The following is a 22,504-nucleotide window of genomic DNA, read 5'->3' on the forward strand; positions in this document are numbered from 1 at the left end:
GACATGTAAAATGCTACCATTTTTCAAAGAATTGCACCCTACCTTAAACCTAAACTGAAGTAATCATACTCTTCTCTGAATTCTCACAGTATGTTATTAAAAACTCTTAAAATGATCTACTCTGCATTATAGCTACTTAATAGTTATCAATTTGTTACTATATTGTAATCATCTTGAAACATGATTGGTGTCTAGATGTTTTTTAATCCTCTGCAAAATATCTTGTACAGAGCAGAAATGTAAACCAAATGTTCAAAGTATTATTTAGTTTCAAAAATATTTAATTTCAAAATAATATCATGCTTGCATCAGGATGTTTTTTCACAGCCAGAAAGATAGTCAACTGCATAATAATAAAGAATTCATAAAATCTCATAGCATTCACTTGAAGCAGAATATTGCCTAACTCACTGATTCGTTTTCGCTGTGATCCTGGCTGTGTGTGGACTAGAAGTGGACCAATATAAGAGGCATCCAGCTAGCAAGCGGTTGCTGTGATATCGCAATTTATTGATTGAGATCCTATTTTGAATGCCTTGTAGCTTGTTTTTGAGCCTCTGAGAATTTTTTTAAAGTGAGAGTTAGATTCAGGATTTTGCTTCATTTTGCCTTTTAGATTTAGTGTACATGGAGAGAAAGAGCCATTCACTCTTAGCTCAGTGTTTTCAGGCAACAGCTCATAAGTGGGAAGCTAAGACAAGAGACAGAAAAGAAGAAAGGGGATCGAGTGGAAGTGAGTGAATTTTAAACCTCATTTCTACAGATGAAATGGTTGACTGATAACATGCTGTCGTTCTATGTTAGTCTCTTTGGTGTAACCTGTGTGTGGATGGAAGAGAGGAAAAGAAGAATTAGAAAGAACCTAACACATTAGATGCTACCAAGAGCCAGACATTCTGCTAAGTGATGTGTGGATTATTTTATTCCATTCTAACAATCTGTGATACAGGTAGAGTCATTACTCACTTGTTATTGATGAAGAAGTTGAGGCTCTGGAAATTTCAGTACAGCTATAAGATCAATAGCTAAGCCAGCTTCACCGTTCACCCCATCAGTCCCTCAAGTTTATGTCCTCTCCACTATAACATGCTGAATAAACTCAAGCATGATGTGAATATTAACATTCTCACTGTCACTGCGCTTTTTCTTTTTTTTTTTTTTTAACTTCTCTCTGATATTTTTTAATTGGGCAACTTTTAATTCATTGTCTATGGGCTCTAAACACTCTGAATAATTACATAATCAAGGCATAATCCTAGGTCACAGAGTAAATAGCACTTTCTGAAATACTTTACCCTCTTGAGGAAACATGATGAAGTTAAAGCAAAAATAGCACAAAGAGGCTTAGAGTCTGGTTGCAGAGTCAGGTTCAATGAAATTTAAAGAAAACCGGGAGACAGGGGAAAAAGCCGAAAAGTGGGACAGCTGAAAGAAAGCCAAATACACTAAGCATCTCAGTAGATTACATTTTTGGTACTGAGACGAGTTGGAGGGTCACCCCATTGAGACCTTCTTCAAACACATTTTCTTCCTCGACTTCAGAACTTGCTTTGTACATGAGATGTTTGAATAACTCTTTGAACCTACACATTTCTCAGCAGAACACAGAAAAAGAACTGATTAGAAATTTAAATTTCAAAAATAATCAACATTTTAAAAGATTTCTTCTCAAAATACTGTGCAGTGGTTTTCCAGTGGGTCTTGTATCCCTTACAAAGGGTCACTGCACTGGCATCCCTGCCAGAATGGACTGTTTGAAAGAATCTTGAATGGTTGCACAAGTGAGAATGAGTAAAGAGAAAAACTGTATTTCAATTCTCAACTATCTAATGCTCCTGTATGTACATAGTAACCTTTACTGAATTTATTGTCTTATTAATCCTTTGCACATCCAGAAGGTAGGAAGGGTCAGTTTGTCATTGTTTTTTAATTGGAAGTTTCACTCAATTCAAAGCATTGCAGTGAACTTTGTAAAGAATACATGAGCATAAAAGACAGACTCCTAGACTTAAAGCATCTTTCGATGCAATGGGAAGACAAATAAATACACAGAATGTGCTCATTATTATGAGCAGGGCCCTTTGACTTGGCATACAGATGTGTTATCATCTGCATGAAATGGACCACAGACGGCATATCTGTCTCATCTGTGCCATGAACACCTCTGTTGTGCTATTTCAGACATTTCAACATTGCAGAAAGCCCCTACTTTGCTTTAATTACTCGTTTTGCTATCTGTCTTCCCTCAAATACTGTAAGCCTCAAAAATGAAGTCTCCGTTATTTCTACCTATTAATGTATACATGGTGCTTTATCTAAGTGCTCAATAACAATTAATAAATAACTGAATAAATAAATGCTATGTTTTCAGAGTTACTTTAACATGTTCACGATCACCTCAAATTTTGCCCTTTTCAAAAGTTTTTTTCTTTTAATAGCATGTTAGCTTCCCTTGGCTGACAAGTAATAGAACTGCTTGCATAATAGGGATTATTGAACAGTATTTCTCACAGGAAAAAATTAACAAATGAGGGTAAATTTGATTTGGGGAACTTCTTCATTCATGTTTTCATCAAAAGCCCCTTTCGTGGTACCACTTTAGGGTCGCATCTCCTTTATTCTTGCTACACATGTGTATTAAAGCTCCCGTGCTAAGGGCTGGAAGCAGAAGAGCAGACCAACCCTCACTCTCAGGAAGCTTACAGTCCACAGGTAGAGAAATCAATAAAGGCAACAAATAAAGATTACAGACCATGTTTAAACACTAATGCAAAGCAGAGTAGTGACAGGAAATCCTGATCCAGTCCCAAAGAGAAACTAAGAAATTAGGGCCAAATTCCAGAACTTTCAACTAACTGTCTTCATTTCAAAATGCAACCGCACCATCTCTGTAAGGTTGACTGCTAGGTATTCAAATTAAAATAACCTTCTAACTAATCTGATGACTTGCTTTTTGCTAACGCCAAGCAGCAAGTTAGGCACTGTATCTCAAACAGTGGTACAATACAAGGTTAGAGTTAAAAATTTAGATACAATAGCCTATCACAGAAAGCCAACCAGAATTACTACAGTTGAAGCCAAGGACTCTGAATTTTAACAGGTTTGCCAATGAATTTTCATGCATACCAAAATCAGATCCACTACCTCTTGCTGACTTTGCTTACTTAAAAATCACCTCTGAGTTTCAAACCTGGTTGTTTTAGTTGAAGGTCTTCTGTTCTGAATTCAACTCAAATATGGATTTTTAATTAATTATTTTTTAATAAGGTATCATATAAATTCAACAGGAAAATATGAGGTAAAAGCTAGGAGAGACTCTTTGAAAATTGCACCAGAGAGAATTCAGTTACTCTCATCAAAGAAAATAATATTAGATAGCACAGATAATTCCTTCTGACAGAAATTACTATTCTGGAAGAAAACATGAGCTCTATTTGGCAGCAATATTCTGTGAAGTTTTCAGTGAATCCTTTAATATTTTTGAGTCTATGTGTTACAGTCTGTGCGTAAATAGACATAAGACACAACACAATAACCGAAGAAGGGTGATCCCACATAGCAGTCTTTTTAGCAAAACAAGGACTGGATTTGGAACATGCAGATCTGATGGTTACTCTATCATTTACTTTTTTATATTAAGTAGATCATTTAGTCCTTCTGAAAATTAAATTCTGATTTTGGATATGTGGACAACAGTACCTTATATCACACTTGCAGAAAAAGTATAAGCAATATAAACTCTAAAATGTTATTCAAATGTGTAAATTGAATAATAATCATTGGAGTGAGGCTCTTTCCAGTTCTTTTGATCTCTAAGCTATTTTTAAATATATTGTGCATTGTTATATAGTAAGTTATGTTAGCATCCATATTATCAATTTATTATCAATTTCAAATATTTATTATCAATTTGAAATACTCGGAATGATAATAGAATATGGAGGAATCTCTGTTGATTAACCATACCATATTATAAACTAACTCTAGGAAACAGAAATCATGAAGTAAATCTCTCTTACATTGCCAAAAATCTGCCAAGTGTTTAATACACTTTAAGAACTCAATTTCTTTAAATGTTTTTAATAGAAAACATGAAAGCTTCTGTTTCTCAAGGTAGAAGCCGCTAACATGAATTTGATCCCTTTCACAAAACCAACATGGGATATGCTTCAAAAGTGAGAAGATATGATTCTGAAAAGCCCAGAATACAACATAGAAACTACGAGAAACCCTTGGGGAGACAAAAAATAACATGAAGGAGGTGCAGGTGGGGAGAGGGCTACAGGGCATAGAATAGGGACAAATATCTATTTGTGTATTTTTTTCTCCCGCGTGACCTAGATGAATTTTTGCCCAACTATTGTCACAGGCAGGAAAACAGCAGCACCATGCCAAATTGGCACAGAAACAGAAAACATTAACTCACAAAAAATCTAAACGAAATGACATTTTATTAAAAGAACTGCCTTTACGAAAACATAAAAACAACCTATAAGTTTTCCACAATCATATCATTTAAACAACAACAACAACAAAATAATGTCTATGTCATATAAATTCCTACAGAAAAAAAATAAATACATGATGCTACTAGCTTACTTTATGGGCCTAGTAAAATCCAGACTCTAAACCTGGATAAGGGGTGTTCATGGATGCTAACATAAATTATTATATAACAATACACTAATATATTTAAAAAGTAGCTTAGAGATCAAAAGAACTGGAAAAAGCCTCACTCCCACCTTTACATAAGAAAAGTGCAAACAAAAATTAGACAAACAGCAAATTAATAATTTTCTTTAACCTATCAGATAACTGAGGTCTCAATACAAACAGCTATTTCTTAAAGATATAGCTGGTTTGGTTCCAAACCACCACAATAAAACAAATACTGCAATAAAGCAAGTCACATGAATTTTTTGGTTTCCCAGTGCATATAAAAATTGTTTATACTATACTGTAGTCTATTGAATGTGCCATAGAATTACGTCTAAAAAAGCAGTATACATACCTTAATTTAAAAAATACTTCATTACTAAAAAATTCTAATCACCATCTGACAATTGCAAGGTTGCAAGAAACCTTCAATTTGTAAAAAAAAAAAAAAACAACACTATTTCCAAAGTGTAATAAAGTAAATAAAGTGCAATAAAACAAGGTACGCCTGTAACCTAAAATCTGGAGAGAAAACAGGTGCTACAGGGAAGACTAGCATTTGCTTACCTGGCACATATACTATCATATGCCATTTAAACTAGTAAGAAGATTCAGGTAGTAATATTTAACAAATTTCTAAAGGCTGTATGTGGGCCAGTGTTATAGTGTGAAGTCCCTGACAGCCTACAGGTACAGTGTGTTCCATGCTTTTATAGGCTTTTTCTCCAGGAAACTCACCTGATGCTAACTGGGAAAATCAGGGGAAATCCTAAAAGAGTTTCTACCACGGTGCTGGCTTGGGGAAGAACAGCATTCTATTTTCAGAATTCTATCCTGATACATTATTGATATTTCTCCTATAAAAAAGATCCTCTTATTATAAGGTGAGTTTAGCAAGGTTGCAAGGTAAATGCCAATAAACAAACGTGAATGAAAAAACTATTTAGCATCAATGAGCAATTAAAATTTTAAAAAGAAAATCCCATTTACAATAGCACTAAAATTATTTATATATAAGGTAACCAAATATATGTAAGAGCTATGTATTAATCCAGTTATCCAGAGAAATAGAACCAATAGAGGGAGGGAGTGTGTGTGTGTGTGTGTGTGTGTGTGTGTGTAGAGTAATGTGCTTTAGTTGAAGCCTAATGATTTAAATGTTAATGTCATCTTTAAAATACCTTTACAATGACATTCAGACTGGTGTTGATTACTTATCTGGATAATGTGTCCTAGCCTAGTCAACACAAAATTAATCATCATATCTCTATACTGAAGACTATAAAATACTAATGAAAAGTTATGAAAGAAGATCTAAATAAATGAAGTATACCATATAAGTGGATTAAAAGAGTCAATATATATTATAGATGTAAGTTCTAAGAAAATTAATCTACAAATTCAATGCAATCATAACCAAAATCACAGCAAGTATTTTGGTATATTTTGCTAAGCTGATTCTAAAATTCACATGAAAAGACAAAGGAACTAGACTAATCAAACAATCCTAAAGAAGAACAAGGTTGGAAGACTTACACTCCCCATTTCAAGACGTACACTATAAAGCCAAAGCAATTATGGCAGTGCGATGCTGGTGAAAGAGCAGGCGTAAGTTAGTGGAGTAGAACAGGAAGTTCAGAAATAGATCCAAATGAAGATAATCAATAGATTTTTGATAAAATTACAAGAGCAAATTAATAAAAATGGATAGTCTTTTCAACAATTATTGCTAGAACAGCTGGACATCCTTATTTAAAAAAAATAAACCTCAACATACAACTCATACCTTTTTCAAAAATTAACTTGTAATAGATCACAGGTGTAAATGCAAAATGTAAAAGTATAAAATTTCTAGAAAAAAAGAAATGACAAATAAAATAACACCTGTAAGACTTTAGGTTTGGTAGTAAGTATTTTTATGACACCAAAAGAAACATACATAAAAGAAAGAAAAACTTGGTAATTAGGACTTCATGAAAATTTAAAACTTGCTTTTGCAAAGGAAACTGTTAGAAAAAAAAGACAAGCTACAGACTAGAAGAAAATATTTGCAAATCACATAGATGATTAAACACTTGTATACAGAATATATTAAGACTTCTTAAAACTCAATAATAAGGGAAAAACTACACAATAGCAAAAGACTTTTTAAAAAAGATGTAAAATACCTAAACAGATACTTCACCAAAGTAAATATTAGGTGATAAATAAGCATAAAGAGTCTCATCATCCTTAGAATTAGGAAAATACAATTTAAACCATAATGAAGTATTACCATATACCTATTAGAAGGGCCAAACATATAAAAAAGAAATACCAATCCTGCCAAAACAATTTAACAGTGAGAGGAGGAAATAAATCACAGCTAATCCTTTGAGTCCAGAATTACCCTGAAACCAAAACTGGTCTAAAACATTATTAGAGAAAAAAATTACATAAAAATCAACATTGAAAACTTTAACAATATATTAATCAATCAAATCCAAAAAATATAAAAAGGAAAATAAATCATATGTAAGTAGATATTACCTCAGAATCAGGGATTGGTTTCACATTTGAAAACTAACCAAGGTAATGCACAATTATGAGAGAATGAAGTAGAAAACAAAAGTCAATAATTGAAGAAAAAGCTAACAGATTGGCTAAGCCCCAGAATCTGAGTACAAACCATGCACATAAAATTCTTGGTTAATTGCTAAACTGCAAGTTCAGGTAAAATGCCTGGGAAGCTAGACAAAAGAGGAAGAAGAAGAAAGAAGAAAGAAAGAAATATACACACTTTCTTCTTTTAATTTCTTTCAAAACATGTTGAGTATAAGAAGTCAAACAGAATGTGCACACTGTGTGATCTCATTTATATGACATTCTAGAAGAAACAAAACTTATCTTTAGTGAAAGAAAACAGATCATTAGTCATCTGGGGCAGGGGATCAAAGACAGAAATTGACTGCAAAGGGTCACACGGGAACTTTTTGAGGTGATGGAAATTTTCTATATCTTCATTGTGGTGATGAGTATACAGATGTATACACTTATCAAAACTCCTCATACTGTACCCTTAACATGGGTGCACTTTATTATATATAAATTATACCTTATTAAATATGATTATGAAAGACATAAAGTAAAAAATAATACTGAATTTGACAAAATATAAAAAAGAATTTTGTTCAATGAAGGATACTATAAGCAAAGTTAAAAGATATTGAAGACCAGGAGGGATATTTGCAATGTCTAAAATTAACAAAGTATTAAGAATACACAAAGTATTGAGGCTATACAAGGAACTTACAAAAATTAATAAGGAAAAAACAAGAAACCCAAAAGAAAGAATGGACAAAGACTGCATGTTTGAAAAAGAGGCTCATTCGTCACTACTAAAGTAACAAATTTCAAAATACCAGTTTTCAAAGTGACAAAAATCAAAAAGTTGAGTAGTACCAAATATTATAAAGTATAAAGGTGAAATTAAGCTGCCAGGTTTGCTGCTAGCCCCATAAATTGACTCTGAAAAGCAATCAGGAAGTACTTAGTGAAATTATATATGTGCATATGACCTACAAAACCCTCTTCTTGTAATACTAAGTGTTAATCATAGGAGATTAGATGACTAATATGTGGCATATGCATGAGATGAAACTCAAGGCAACAATCAAAAGAATAAAACTAGATGCACAGTAGAATTAATAAATCACAAGAAAACATAGTGTTGGGTAGAAGACCTATTAAACAGAATAAGATGATTCATAATAATTTATGTAAACTAAAAATACATGAACACGTACATATACAGAATAACACTATATAATTTTCAACGATACATTCAACTCAAAGTCTAACATGTATATGAGTGGAGAGGAATGCCAGTGGAGATGAGGAACCAAGTAAAGTTAGTAATTATGAAAAAATAAAAGGATTTGCACAGATTGACATCAGAGAAGTATAATTAATTCTCTGCACATAAAGGAAAAAAAATGTATTTCATTCACGCTTCTCAACACTGTTGTAATGTTGGGTCCATATCCTTGTATCTGAGTTATTACTCTTTTCTCAAGTGATAGTCTAAACTATGAAGACAATCAGTATTCTAAGCATGTGCTTCGGATTACTGTCTTTCTTCATATCAAAATGGATACAGCATTCTTAGGGGGAACGTCAAAGGATCATTTCATCAATACTTTTTCCCCTCTAAAGAGGATATTTTCATTTTTCATGGTATGTGACATACTGCCAAGACTCATCTTGTTTTAAAATGAGAAAATATGTCAAGAAGCATAATTCAGTTTAGATGAACATTATGAAGTAATTATATTTCTCATTTCATAACAATCAGTTGTTGACAGGTGGAGTAAGGGTATCTTACATCGTCTAAGAATAATCTACAAATCTCTTGGAGATCTACTTTCTATCTCAGTTTGCACCCACTTTTATTCTTTTGCAAGAATTGTTAGTACCTTTATTTCCACGTGCAATTTTTTTTCACGTAAAATTCTGTTGATAATAGCTTTATGAAAGTGTGTCATTCTGAAGCTCTTTCTCCAGTGGAGGAGATAAGACATATAAGAATAACTGTAAGAAAAGCAATGCATCATAAATGACACCCTTTCCTTTAGAGGATAAACAAATTATTAAAGGAGGGGATACGAAGGAACAAACAACATTTAAGTTGGAACTTGAAGTAAGGGAAATTCAGATATTCTAAGATGGAGGAGCAAGATATTCCAAATAAAGAGAACAAAAGGAGGTAGGAATCTAAAGAGTATATAAAGGAACTGCAAGTATTTCAGTTCACACAATACACTGTACCATGTGGGGAACCATATGAAATAAGATAGCAAAATTAAGTTGAAAGGCAGATCATAAATAAAGAATTTGAATTTTTATTACATACAATTTGGATAAAAGGTAACGGCGTATCAGAAACAACTTAGGAATATTAATCAGTTACATGGGATGAGCTTAGAGAAGAAATGAAATCAAATGAAATGGGGAGTTTGGTTAGAAAGCTATAACAACTTATCTCAAAGTTATCAAGAGATAAGGAGAGCTTGAAATAGGGGAGATGCTATGCAAATAGAAGAGGAACAATGCATATAGAAAAAATCTTCTAAGAAATGAAAAGCAATTGGGTGAAGGAGATTAAATTAATAAGTTAAAATAGTTTTTATTTTAGTCTAAGTGACTGGTGGTACACTTAATTCATTAGTGGGAAGAAGGAAAATGTAGAAGATGGGGTGTGAAAAAATATATATATATATTGGTCTCTGCCCCTAGTTCCTGCTAATATTTGGTCTTTTACCTCAGTTTCTAATACAGAACTTCTAAAACTCATATTAGTTCCCTGAGTGATTGGAGAATATAACACAGATCCCCTTAGAATTTCCAGGGCGACAGAAACTCCTTTTGTTCTAATGAGGTGACTCTCTACGGGCTCCTGAATGGGGCCCTAGAAAGAGCAAGTCATGATTAGAAGCCTGGAACTTTCAACCCCACCCCTCCATTTTCCAGAGAGGAGACAGGGGCCAGAAAGTTGAGTTAATAATTGATCCTACCCGCATGATAAAGGCTCCATAAAAATCCCAAAAGTACAGGGTTGAGAAAGCTTCCAGGTTGGTGAACACATATACATGGCAGGAGGATGTCATACCCCAACTCCAGGAGACAGAAGCTCCTGCACCTGGGAACCTTTGAGGCTTGCCCTGTGCATCCTTTCATCTGGCTGTTCATTTGCATTCTTTAAAATATCCTTTATAATAAATTGAGAACAATAAGTAAACTATTTTCCTGGGTTCTATCAACCACTCTAAGTAAATTACTGAACATGAGGAGGGTGCCATGGGAACCTTTAATTTGTAGTCAAGTTGGACAGAAGTTGTGGGTGACCTGGATACCTACTTGCAACTGGCTTCTGATGTGGGGGGCAGTCCTGGGAACAGAGCCCTTAACCTGCGGGGTCTGTACTGACTTTGGTTAGTGTCAGAATTGAATTGAATTTCATCAACATCTGACAAGTTGATGTTGGAAAACTGGTTAGTGTGGGGGGAAAAACCCCAAACATTTGAAAGCCAGAGCAGTAACAGAGTAGTGAGGAAATAAAAGACTTTCCTTTCCAGACATTATGTTTAGCCAAAAATTAAAAAAAAAAAAATGTATTCCGGACTTGGTTTTAAATGTCTAAGATATCTTTAACAGGAAATGTTCAAGTAACAGTTGGATTACTTAAGGTAATGCTAGATGCTATAACAGAAAAACCTTGACATCTAAGTGGATTAACAACATAAATGTTTATTTCCTCTTTGTGTAAAGCCTAGTAAGAGAGTAGGAGAGGGGAGGGAGTCTGCCCCACAGATATTTAAGTACTCTGGCTGAAAAATATCTATCATCTTTAATATATGGCTTGCCACTGTTTCTCTAGGTAATGGAAGGCATATTCTTAAACTAGAGTAGAGTTCATCAGAAATGATGACACTCCAAAGGAGAAAGTACAGAAAGAATGGAGTCAAAAACCAGACTCCTAAAGATCACATACTTTTTTGAACTAAGTTTCAGAATGAGAAGTACGATTAAAAGGCTCAGTATCACAAAATCTAATGGAAGGGTCTGAAGAAAAAAGAGACAATAAACTGTATTAAATCCAAAGAGTGGGGCAAGGAAGATGAACAGAGAGAAAAACTATGGGAACTGATGACTATGAGACTACTATATCACTTTCTAATCGTGTGAATTTAATCACTTTGAGAGCAAAAACTATATGAAAAGGGATGAAAGAATAAGTGAACTGTAAGAAAGTTCAATCCATGTAGATATTAATGTTTATAGGTAACAGTAATTTAAGAAGAAAGGTTCATGTACCAGAATGCTGAATGCTGAAGTATATGATGGGTTACAAAGAATGCTGTTCAACTGGCAAACTGGAATTCTATGAAAATATTTCAAATTTGAAGATTAAAAATCCAATTCAAAAGAAGAGTATAAATACGTAGCTAAAAACTGTAGGATTGACAAGCAAGGTCACAGAGAAGGTTAAGAAGAAAAGAGTTGGGAGAATTACTGGAGTATGATGTTTAAGAAATCTAGAAAAAGGAAATCAAATGGACAACAACAAAATCCTCACAAAAATATGACTTCTTTATGAAGAAAATATTTAAATTATTGAAAGATAAAAAATAAAATATGAAAAGATACACATATTCTTGGATGGAAACATTCAACATCATAAAGATGACAATTCTTCCAAAATCAATCTTTAATGTGATACAATCCCAAATGTAAAATGTCAATAGATTTTGTTTTATTTTGGTTTATTTTGTAGAATTATATATGCTGATTCTAGGGCTTAGATGGTAAAACAAACACAAAAAGCTTGGAAATTTATTTTAAAAGGCTAGAGGAGTTCGAAATTTGTAGAAACTGACAGGTATATACAGAACAGATAAACAAGATTATACTGCATAGCACAGGGAAATATATACAAGATCTTATGGTAGCTCACGGTGAAAAAGTATGCAACAATGAATATATGTGTGTTCATGTATAACTGAAAAATTGTATTCTACACTGGAAATTGACACAACATTGTAAACTGACTGTAACTCAATAAAATAAAATAAAACAAAATAAAATAAAATGAAATAAAAAAGACAAGAAGAGAAATACGGGTGCAATGGCTCTCTCAAATGTTAAAACATTTATTTCAGCTACAGTAACTAAATCAGTGTAGTGCTTAAGCATGAATACATAATGTCAATGGTATAAAAAACTCTGAAAATACACAACACATTTAGAAGTTGCATATATGATAAAAGTGGTATTGCAAATTTGTGTAAAAAAGATGGATTTTTCAATAAAAGATGTTAGGACAACTAGGTTACCAATTTATTGCCTTGATCATCTTTCTGTCACAAGTATTTTACTCTAATTATTCAACCAACCTTTCTCTTCTTCACATTGATTATCACTTTGCCTCATCAGTCCAACAGGATAAATTCTCAATAAATCAAATATTTTAAGTACATGAAATGAACATTCATAAAATCACTAAAAGAAACCATGAGAAAATTTTTAAATAATCTCACCTAGAAGCCATTCTGTTCACCAAAAACAAACAGGTAAAAAAACATGACCTCACTTAAAAAATCATGAATGGTAAAATCCTACAGGAATAATATCAAAAGACAAACAAATTGAGAAAAATAATGGCAACTGGTATCACAGGCAGTATGTCAAGTCTTCAACTCCTTTGAGAAAAATCCCTTAAAAGAAATTTGCAAGTATATAAACTGGTAGTTCATAAAAATGAAAATATGAATGGTTCTTAAACACGAAAAAATTTTCAATCCTAATAAAAGAAATAAAACTCATAAGTATATTGAGAACATCGTTTTTTCCTGATAGGTTAGTAAAGACAAAAAATTGATAACACATTGTGTGGATGAGGATGGCGGTGTAAGGAAATGGGCGTTCTCACATACCACTGGTGGGAATGTGTATGACAGTATAACTTACAGGAAACTTTGGAAGCATCTATCAAAATTACAAATGCACATTTTTTTTTACCTTTCAGGTATACTTGCACACAGACATAAAAGGCTATTTGTTGCCACATTGTTTTATAGTATCAAAGTTAGCAAACCAAATGTTCTAGTGTGTCTATGATGAAAATGGATTGTTTTCAAAATCAGAAAAAAATGCAATAACTGTTTTAAGATACAACAATACACTCACACTAAGACGGCAGACCATTGGAGAATGGTTATGGAAGAATGGTCTGATGGTTGCATTTTGAGACAGTAAGCATGCCTAGTTCTCTTAGTGATTTAGAAGTGAAAAAAATGGCTTTCATTAGCGAAAAGAAAAACTGACTGCACAGGTTACAGCTTCGTAAAGAAAACTCAGTTACTAAACCAGCCCTTAAGCACCTTAGGTAATGTTAAGTCCACTTGTATCTTAGGCCATAAGCTTTTTCAAGAGCCTCTGAAAATGTGTGAGGTCTGAAAAAAATAAATATATTGACTAACTTAAGCATGAAAACTGCATAATTAAATTCATTTTACATAAATGTGTATACAATTTTGTATATCAATTAAACAAAAATTTAAATCACTTCATATTTATGTATAGCAACATTTAACTGCAATGTAAGTTCATTTTAACATGTTGGCTTCAGCGCAGGTCTGGGTTTCCAAAAGGAAGAGTATCTAAAGACCTTTAAAAGTCTCTGAGACTTACTTCAATGAAAAGGTCTTAGTTTAAAAACTATAGATAATTTTAAAATAATAATAAGTGGAAACAAAGTGTTCATCAACAGTGAATGGATAAACACAATGCAGTACACACATACAATGTAATACTATTTAGCCATAAGAAGATGGAAGTTCTGATCATGCTACCACACTGATGAACCTTGAAAATGGTATGCTAAGTGAAATAAGATGACATAAAAAGACAAATACTGTACGATTTTACTTATATAAAATATCTAGAATAGGCAAATTTATAGAGACAAAAGCAGATTAGAGATCAGCAGGGTCTGGGGAGAACAAGGAGTTATGACTTAATGGGTTCAGAGTTTCTCTATGGAGCAAAGAAAAAATTTGGAAATAGTGGTGATGGTTGTACAATGGTGTGAATGTAATTAAAACCACTGAATTGTACACTTAAAAATGGAAAATTTTCTGTTATATATTTTACCCAGTAAAAAATGTTTTAAAATGAGGGAATGGAAAGTGGTTTATAACTTCTGACTGCTCTTTTAAAGATAATTTGTACTAAATTAGTTGATGAATTTGCTTCTTTTCTACCTGATTCTAAGCATCATAGAATGGTTCTGATAGTTTGTATCTGAAGCACTTCATTTCTGAGTCCAAATAAGTTTTAATTTTATTTCCTCAAGTTTTAGAACACGCTTAACTAACAACAACAACAAAAATACATTCCACTTGATAATATAATAATTTCATTTGCTGCTACTCTGAATGTTCACACCCATATGCCCATAAGCACACAAATTTATGTTAATTTCACAAATGCATGAATTTTCCTAGGCTGTCACAGAAATTAGATTATATAAAATATACAGCAATGAGATTTTACATATATATGTGTGTGTATGCATGTAACTCAATGCCCAGCACAGAATACTTGGTAATGCATAGTGGTACATATAGAACATAAACTATAGATAGAGCTCTATTTAGACCTACACAAATTTCAAAAAGTAGTGTGCAAATTCAAGATAAAGCTGTAAGTACTTTATTTTAGATACATCAATGTCTTAAATCCTCTTTTACAAAATTCTTTCTCCAGATTAATGGCTATTATGATGAAAGTGTCAATCTCTTCATCGTAAATTCAGCTATTGAAAAATACCTTTAACAGCTAAGATTTGAAACAGTCTTTTTTCAACAAAAGCATTAACTGGAAATTTGAGTTGTCTAGAATTTTCTGTATTCCATTAGTAACATAAAGTGGCCAATGACACAAAGCTAATATTAGAGTTCCATTACCAACAAATGTCTATAGTTTCTTCATCTTTATCCCTCAATAGTACTATAGAATGAGAAATATGCTGCAGAGTAGAAGTTTCCAAATGCAAAAAAAAAAAAAAAAAAAAAAAAGATTCACTTATGATGACATTAAGGGAAAGAAGATAAGGATAGCATTTTACTAATGATGAAGAAAACTTTCAACAACTGGGTCACAAAGGACATTCAGCTCAACTTTTATCAAAGATCCAACTAAATAAGAATATTGCTCTCGAGGCATTCTATTTAGCCAAGTTTTTCCATATTGCAAATTAGTTATAGAAAATAACTGCACAACATTTTCCAAACATTCTATTTTTTAACAGATCATCTTTTCAATAATGCCCACTATTGGTCATTTGGTAACCATTCTTTACTGACACTTGAAGGCAGTGTGAGTTTAGCAGCAACCTTAGTTAGTTAGAAAAAGAGTTGAAATTTTTCAAATTGTTCTTGGCTTCCAATTCATATTGTATTAATCTGTTCAGGCCACTATAACAAAAAAAAAACCATAGACTGAGTTGCTTAACAAAATTTCTCACAGTTCTGGAGGCTGCAAAGTCAAAGATCAAAGTGCCCGCAAATTTGGTTCCTAGTGAGAGCTCAATTCTAGATTTGCAGTGTGTCCTAGCTTGCTGTGTCCTCACATAGGGCTCTAACCTCTTCCGCTTCTTATACTAATTACGTTGATAATTCTTATACCTCTACTACTATTCCCGTTATGCAGGCTCCACTCTCATGGTCTCATTTAAACTTAGTTACTTCCCAAAGGCCCCACCTCCTAATACCATCACATTAGAAGTTAGGGTTTCAACAAATGAATTTTAGATAAACATAAACATTCAGTCCACAATACATACTTTGAAATTATATTTAATTTGAAGTTAACATAACCATATTTCTAAATATCTTCACATTTAAAAAATTGTCACCCTTCATAATTTAACTGGATATTTTCGTATGTTCTCATATATTGGTATGCATCAGACTCACCTGGGGGAGCCCGTGCAACATAAAAGTGAGATCCAACCCAAACGTACAAGCATAAATAGAAAGTAATGAAAATAATTAACTTGGGTTTTCTATAGATGAGAACTATTGTCAGCAAAAAAAGAGGAATCTTCCTATATAAATAATCTAAAAAAGATATTGGGAAGTTAAAAAAATACCACTTTATATCAAACTCATTTGCAAATTCATAACTAATTCTTGATTATTATATGCCTTCAATCTCTCTTGGAAATCTAATTCAATCTTCAAGTCATATTCGTTAAACATTAATGGCTCACTACAATCATATATTTGTTTATAAAAATCAGAATATATACTTTTGGGAATAAGTTTCATCAACAGGATGAGATAGTGTTCTTAGAAAAGTAATGATGATTAAATATCCACAAAAGTTTTTGTAACATTCTGTTTTATGTGTTCCTATACTGCCTCATGCTGTTTGTTGCCACATCTCAGAAATACCAGACAGCAAGGTAGGGTTTGGAGAAGGACAATAATAATAACAGAGCACAGAACAGATTTATAAATGTAAAGATACAAAAGGTCAGAATTCCTCATTCTGAAAGACTGAGGTTGAAATAACTGAAATTGTTGTAAACAAAGGAGACATGGATAAGGTGAACGTGGGTATTTACTGAATTCTAGATGCCTAGGAGGTAAATCTAGAAAACAGTATACTCTTTGAAAGTACATTGCTGTCGCACAGATCAAGCAAAGCAACCTGCCAACTAAAGGCAAAATAGTTTCCAGAAAAATGTAAGTGAACTTACATATTCTAGATCAACATTAAACTATGAAGGAAAGTTAAAAGTCATTTAGGTCACATCTCTACTCTATGGCATTTGACATCAGACAAAATAATCATGCTTCTTCAGAGGCAGCACTTAAAAATTAAAAAAAAAAATCATGAACCAACTACCAACATGTCTTACATTAGAAATAATTTAGATAACTTGTAATTTTATAAGTGAACTAATATATTGGATATGAAAATGTAAAAAATGTAAACTTTTTTTAGAAAATGTCAAATTTCATTAGATGCGGTAAACAGCGTCCCTCAAAGATGAAGAGTTCAGATAGCATACGGTCCTAGCAGCCAAAACCCCTTTTATCCATGTTGGCTGTTCTCTGTTCTTTCAGGAAGACTGGACTTGTGCCACAGGAGAGTACCTATAATTTTCTATCGGACCCTGGTGGTCATGCAGCAAAGTATAACTTGGTCCATTAATCCTGAGCAGAGTGAAAGTATGGAGTATTCTGCGATCGCACAAACATGCCTCGAAGCCTTATTGGTATTCATAGCTTCTCTCAAGTGTGTGGTAGACTGGAGATGGCCAGTCCTTATTATTCAAACCTGGATCACTGGCAGCTTTCCTCTCATTCATCTTCTGGGAAAACCCTGTGCCACAGTTAGAAGAAATAGTAATGTGCTCCAATTTCCTTCTGTTCGCTTATCCCAAGACTTGAGAATTCTGAATGGCATTTGGCCCAATCCCGGAAATTTTATTCCACATTGATTTTGCCTTTCCTGAGCTTTTTATTTTTATTTTTTCATTTCAAAATCTGTACCCTCAAAATCACCTCAAGATCAAGCACTGAAATCAGTGCCGATGTCCCCGGACCCTCTTCTTGAATCATGTTCTTTGAGGGTTTGGTACTTCTCAAAACATCGACTGATAAAAATTTTTGGCTTTATTTTGAGACCATTTTCTCATTTTAACTCGTTTGAGTCTCTGTGTTTTAATAAATAGTATCTTTCTTAGGATCTGCGTCTGGCTTTCCTCACAGACCCCGCCGAGAGCCCGGAGTGGAGCAGCCTATTTCTGTGCTCTCCTGAGGAGGCTCATTCCCCAGCCCTCCCTCATCGTGCATTTGTTCCGGGCTGTCAGCTGCCTGATGTTTTGATGTCTCTCTCCATTAACTAACTCTTGCCTTTCAACCACCGTGCTTTTCGGTTCTTGTTTACTGCCATCCTTGTCACAGTGCTTGGCTTACTCTTCCATGTCAACAGAATCCTTGGCAACTTCTTGTGTCATTTCTTGCCCCTCCTCCTCCACTTTCCAAAGATAGCCTGTCGGCAGTTCAAAGTATGGATTTTCTCTCTGGTCGCCTAGACTTGCTCAGTTTAATTATTAGTAAGAGGCAGAAGGCCGACACATAAAGGTAAGTAACCACCTACACTGTCACTGAAAAGGCACAGGATTAATTTCTATCCAGGGTGCCCGAAATCTCAGATGAGAGATTCATTTCTGATTTCAGAAATTGTAATATTTTTAGGTGAGCTTGATCAAATTGTAAATACTCTCTTATGTTTACCCTTAGGCTTTTCTACACATACTACTGTGGTGTTTACCATATTATACATTCTATCTAACATTGTATTGCCATAATTAATTATAGTAAATATATAATATAAAAGTTAATTTTATGTTTCTGTGTCCCCAGGAGACTGTAAGCCATTTGCATAGGAATAGTGTTCTAGTCCTTATATTTTAGTGTCTATGGTCATACTTGATGACAGTAGGTCTAAATATATAGGTGTTGAGTTAACAGATACAAAATATAGGTGGAGAGGTGACAAATTTACACCACTGATTTCTAATGCATCTATTTCAACTCTAAGAAGTATCAGTTAGGAAACTGAGTCAGTTGATACAATCGAAAGCTCAAATAACAGTGGCTTGAGCACAATATGGTGAATTTTTCTTATATAATGAGAAGTCCCAGGTAAGGAAATTCCTGATATTGATTTGAAAGTTCAAGGATGTCATGGCTAACATCTCAGCAATATTCGAGGCCTTTCAAGGTGGCTGCTCCAGTTCCAGCCATCATGTGTACCTCCCAGGAATGAGGAGGAAAGAAAGGGCAAGAAGGAAGGTAAGACAACATCTTTATCAAGAAAGCCGACTTTTCCCAGAAATTCCATCAGATTTCTGTTTATATTTCATTGGACAGAATTATGGCCTATTGTCTCCCATAGCAACACGAAGGATGAGAAAACGGGGGGCTTGTGGGGTTTTTTCTTTTACTTGACTCCACAAGTAGGAAGATAAGAATGAATATTGAATAAGCCACAAGAAATTTCTGTCACAGAGGGGTACTGAGGAGTGCTGAGAAAGAGTCAATTTAAATGAAAATGTCAGTGTAAGTGAAAGAGAGCAAATGACATCAACTGATGGCTGCTTCACCATCTTGCCCAGTACTGGCTGACAGGAGTCAGACATTTTGGTCTATAAGCCTTAAAGCCTGACTGAGGCATGGGCTTCATGGGAATCTTAACACAAAATCTTTCTATTTTTCATTAAGTCCCTTTATGGGCTTCATCAAGAAAGTTTTCTTGAGCACTTTCTATATATCTGGCTCTGTGATACATTGAGTACTACAACATAGTACTCGCCTGCGAGCTGCCCACCTTAATCTAATCTTTGCAACAACGGAAGTGAGCACAGGATCTTGTGGTAGTCCACTGAAGAAGCTCTTAACTCAGACTGGTGTGTGCTTGTGGAGGGAGAGTTCTGTCAGGGAAGGAGTGTCACAGAAGGAGAAAGTGGAGCTCACCAGATGAAGTGCAGAACAGGGTTACTGGCATAGAGCATCAGTGCATGAAGGCACAGGAAGGCAAAGAATGTACAAAGCATTCTGAGATTTGTCATTTTTTCAAGTGGTGCAAAGCACAGAATTCAAAGGGTGAGGACAATGGAAGTGAGACAAACTAGAAGAGAGGTAAGAAAAAGCAAAGGGTCTTTCTGAACAATGAGACAATGAATAATTTTAAGCTGGTATTAGTTCTATGTTTTAGGAAAATTATTTGGGTGCTACCGAGGACAGTTTATTGGAGACAGGTAACACTGGAGAGAGGGAATTCAGTTAAAGGAGTATTTCAGTTGTTCAAATAAAAAATATGAAGGCTTAACCCAAAACAGTATCAGAGGATTTGGGGATAAAAAGAACTGGATTCCACAAACATTAAACAAGTCAAAGAACATAATCACCAAATGCTGTGTGTGTGTGCGTGTGTGGTAGGCAGGCAGGGGAATAAGTGTAGAGATGGGGCAGAAATGAGAGTAGAAAACTAAAATAACTCCCATTTCTTCACTTATTCATGGATTCAATAATGATGATTGAGATGATTTTCCTAAAGGTAGTGTGTGCTTGGGGTAGTGTGCTACATTAGTAAGACATAATAACCTGCAGCCCTGTTCATACTAATGTCTATACATCTGACCCAAGCACAGCAGGACGCAACTCCAACAATAAAGTCACTCAGCCATTGAGAAACCGAACAACATGCTCCTGAGTCACGGCTGAACAGCCTACTTCCTAGAGCAAATCTCAAGGACCAAAGGAATAATATGAAACCACAGATTTTCTTAGGCAAAGAACAAGCTTGTTCACACCATGTTTCCATGCTGAGTTATTTAGTAGCCTTCAAAATGACTTATTAAAGAAATGAAAAACTTACTACATCAGCCTCTATAGCAATTAAAGAATAAAATCTGGTATCTAAAATATGAGGGAAAATTCCTAAATCATAAAGAAAATGATGCAGTCTTCACAAAGTCAATCCAAGTAATTAGATACTTATATAAGAACAGCAAGGCACGTAGCAATAGACTGTGGTCCCAGCTCCAGAGAAAACCTGCACAAATGGTGAGCTGGAAGCATGCAACAGTTCCTAAAATTTGCATACTATTATCCTGTCTTTATATTATGCATAAAGGTGCCTTAAGGTTCACCACCCCAACAGTCCTCGTCACTGCTATTACCAGTTCAACCATGCTAATAACAAGGAATCTCGTAACACCACCTGGTTTGCAAAACTTGTATAGAAGAATGAATTTCCAAAGTAATTCTGGTTTCCAGATAAGAAGAGCATCTGTATTAAAAAATCCAGCTCTTCTTTTTCAAAAGACTAGTTTCCTCTGTGTTTGTGTATTGGAAGATTATTTGACCTTAAGGACGGTGAAATTGACATATTAGCAGAAATGAATAAGTACGATTAAAACAAATACAAAGCATAGTGGTTACAAGCTCAGTTAAAGTCAGAAAGACCTTGACTAGAATCTTGGCTTTTGAACTTACCCAGTTTCTTAGACTCTCTAAGCCTCATCAATAATATAAAAATAATATCACCTAGTTCACAGAATTGTTGTGAGAAGTAAATGTTCATGAGGCAACTGGCCCCAAATCTGGCAAAGAGTAAATGTTCAATATATATTAATATAAAGGATGAATTAATAACATTCTGCAAAGCAGTGATTTGCATCCTCTTTTTACAGGAGAAAAGATTAACTTCTCCAAGGTCACAATGCTAGTAAATTTGAAAACCAAATTCAAACACAGGTCTACCATGGTAGGTTCGCTACTCTGATATTTTTTTCATTCTATATTTTAGAAAACATCCTTTCAACAGGCTAGGATTTAATGTAATACTGTGCTGAGCTTATGGCTTCAGAAGTCAATGAAAGAGGGAACATACAGTAGAAAATGAAAGTAAAAGCATTCTACTCCAAACAGCTCAGTATGATAGCCCTACAAATGACCAAGTTTAGAATAGAACCTATAAGAAATGGTGTAAGAAATGGTTAAAACCATCAAGATAATTTAAGTGTAGAGAAGGGACAGTAGGGGGAAGTATAATTGCAATTATCAAATGTACAGAAATGTAGTTTAAAATATTACGCACACTTTCACTTTGCAAGGATGGTTTAATTATTCCCAAAGTACTAAATATTAAATGCAAGAAAAAATGACAGTTATAAAATAGGCACTCTTCTGCCAAGTTTGAATGAGAATTTATAGGAGTGGGGTGATTTCAGGAGATAGATGAGAGCTCTATTTATGACTCAAGGATGAATTATTGTATTTACATTGGCAAGTTCTGTGGTTATAGGGGGATTATTTTTTTCACACAATGAGTATTTCAAAACAAAATGTAATGTTTGAATTCTCATGTTTAATCATTAAAGTGCCCATATTACCAAAAAAGAAACTGTTCATAGTAATTTGCCACTTAACAAAGTTATTAACACCAAAGAATTTGATTATCCTGTACACTTTTATCTCAGTATATAATTTCATGCTTACCAAAGGATATATTATTGGTCATCAACTTGAACTGAAGGAGTTTAGGAATTAGTATTTCCAAATTCTACTTTCGAGCTAACCACTGATTCCAGATATAACCATAGATAAAGAAAAAATTAAATTCATTATTTCTAGATAGTTACACAGCACACTGACCAGGTCAATATAGTATAAAAAGAAGGCCTACATAATAGCAAAATGAAATGTTAAAAACAGTGTCCAAAATA

General features: G+C 33.9%; 1 protein-coding gene across 2 annotated transcripts in view; it reads right to left on the minus strand.

The window, feature by feature from the left end:
• LOC102509421 (cytochrome c oxidase subunit 7B2, mitochondrial) overlaps nt 1-22,504 on the minus strand; it is a 112,515-nt gene that overhangs the window by 43,050 nt on the left and 46,961 nt on the right. The window lies entirely within an intron of this gene.

This window comes from Camelus ferus, chromosome 2 (assembly GCF_009834535.1).
Source record: "Camelus ferus isolate YT-003-E chromosome 2, BCGSAC_Cfer_1.0, whole genome shotgun sequence".
Classification (NCBI taxonomy): domain Eukaryota; kingdom Metazoa; phylum Chordata; class Mammalia; order Artiodactyla; family Camelidae; genus Camelus; species Camelus ferus.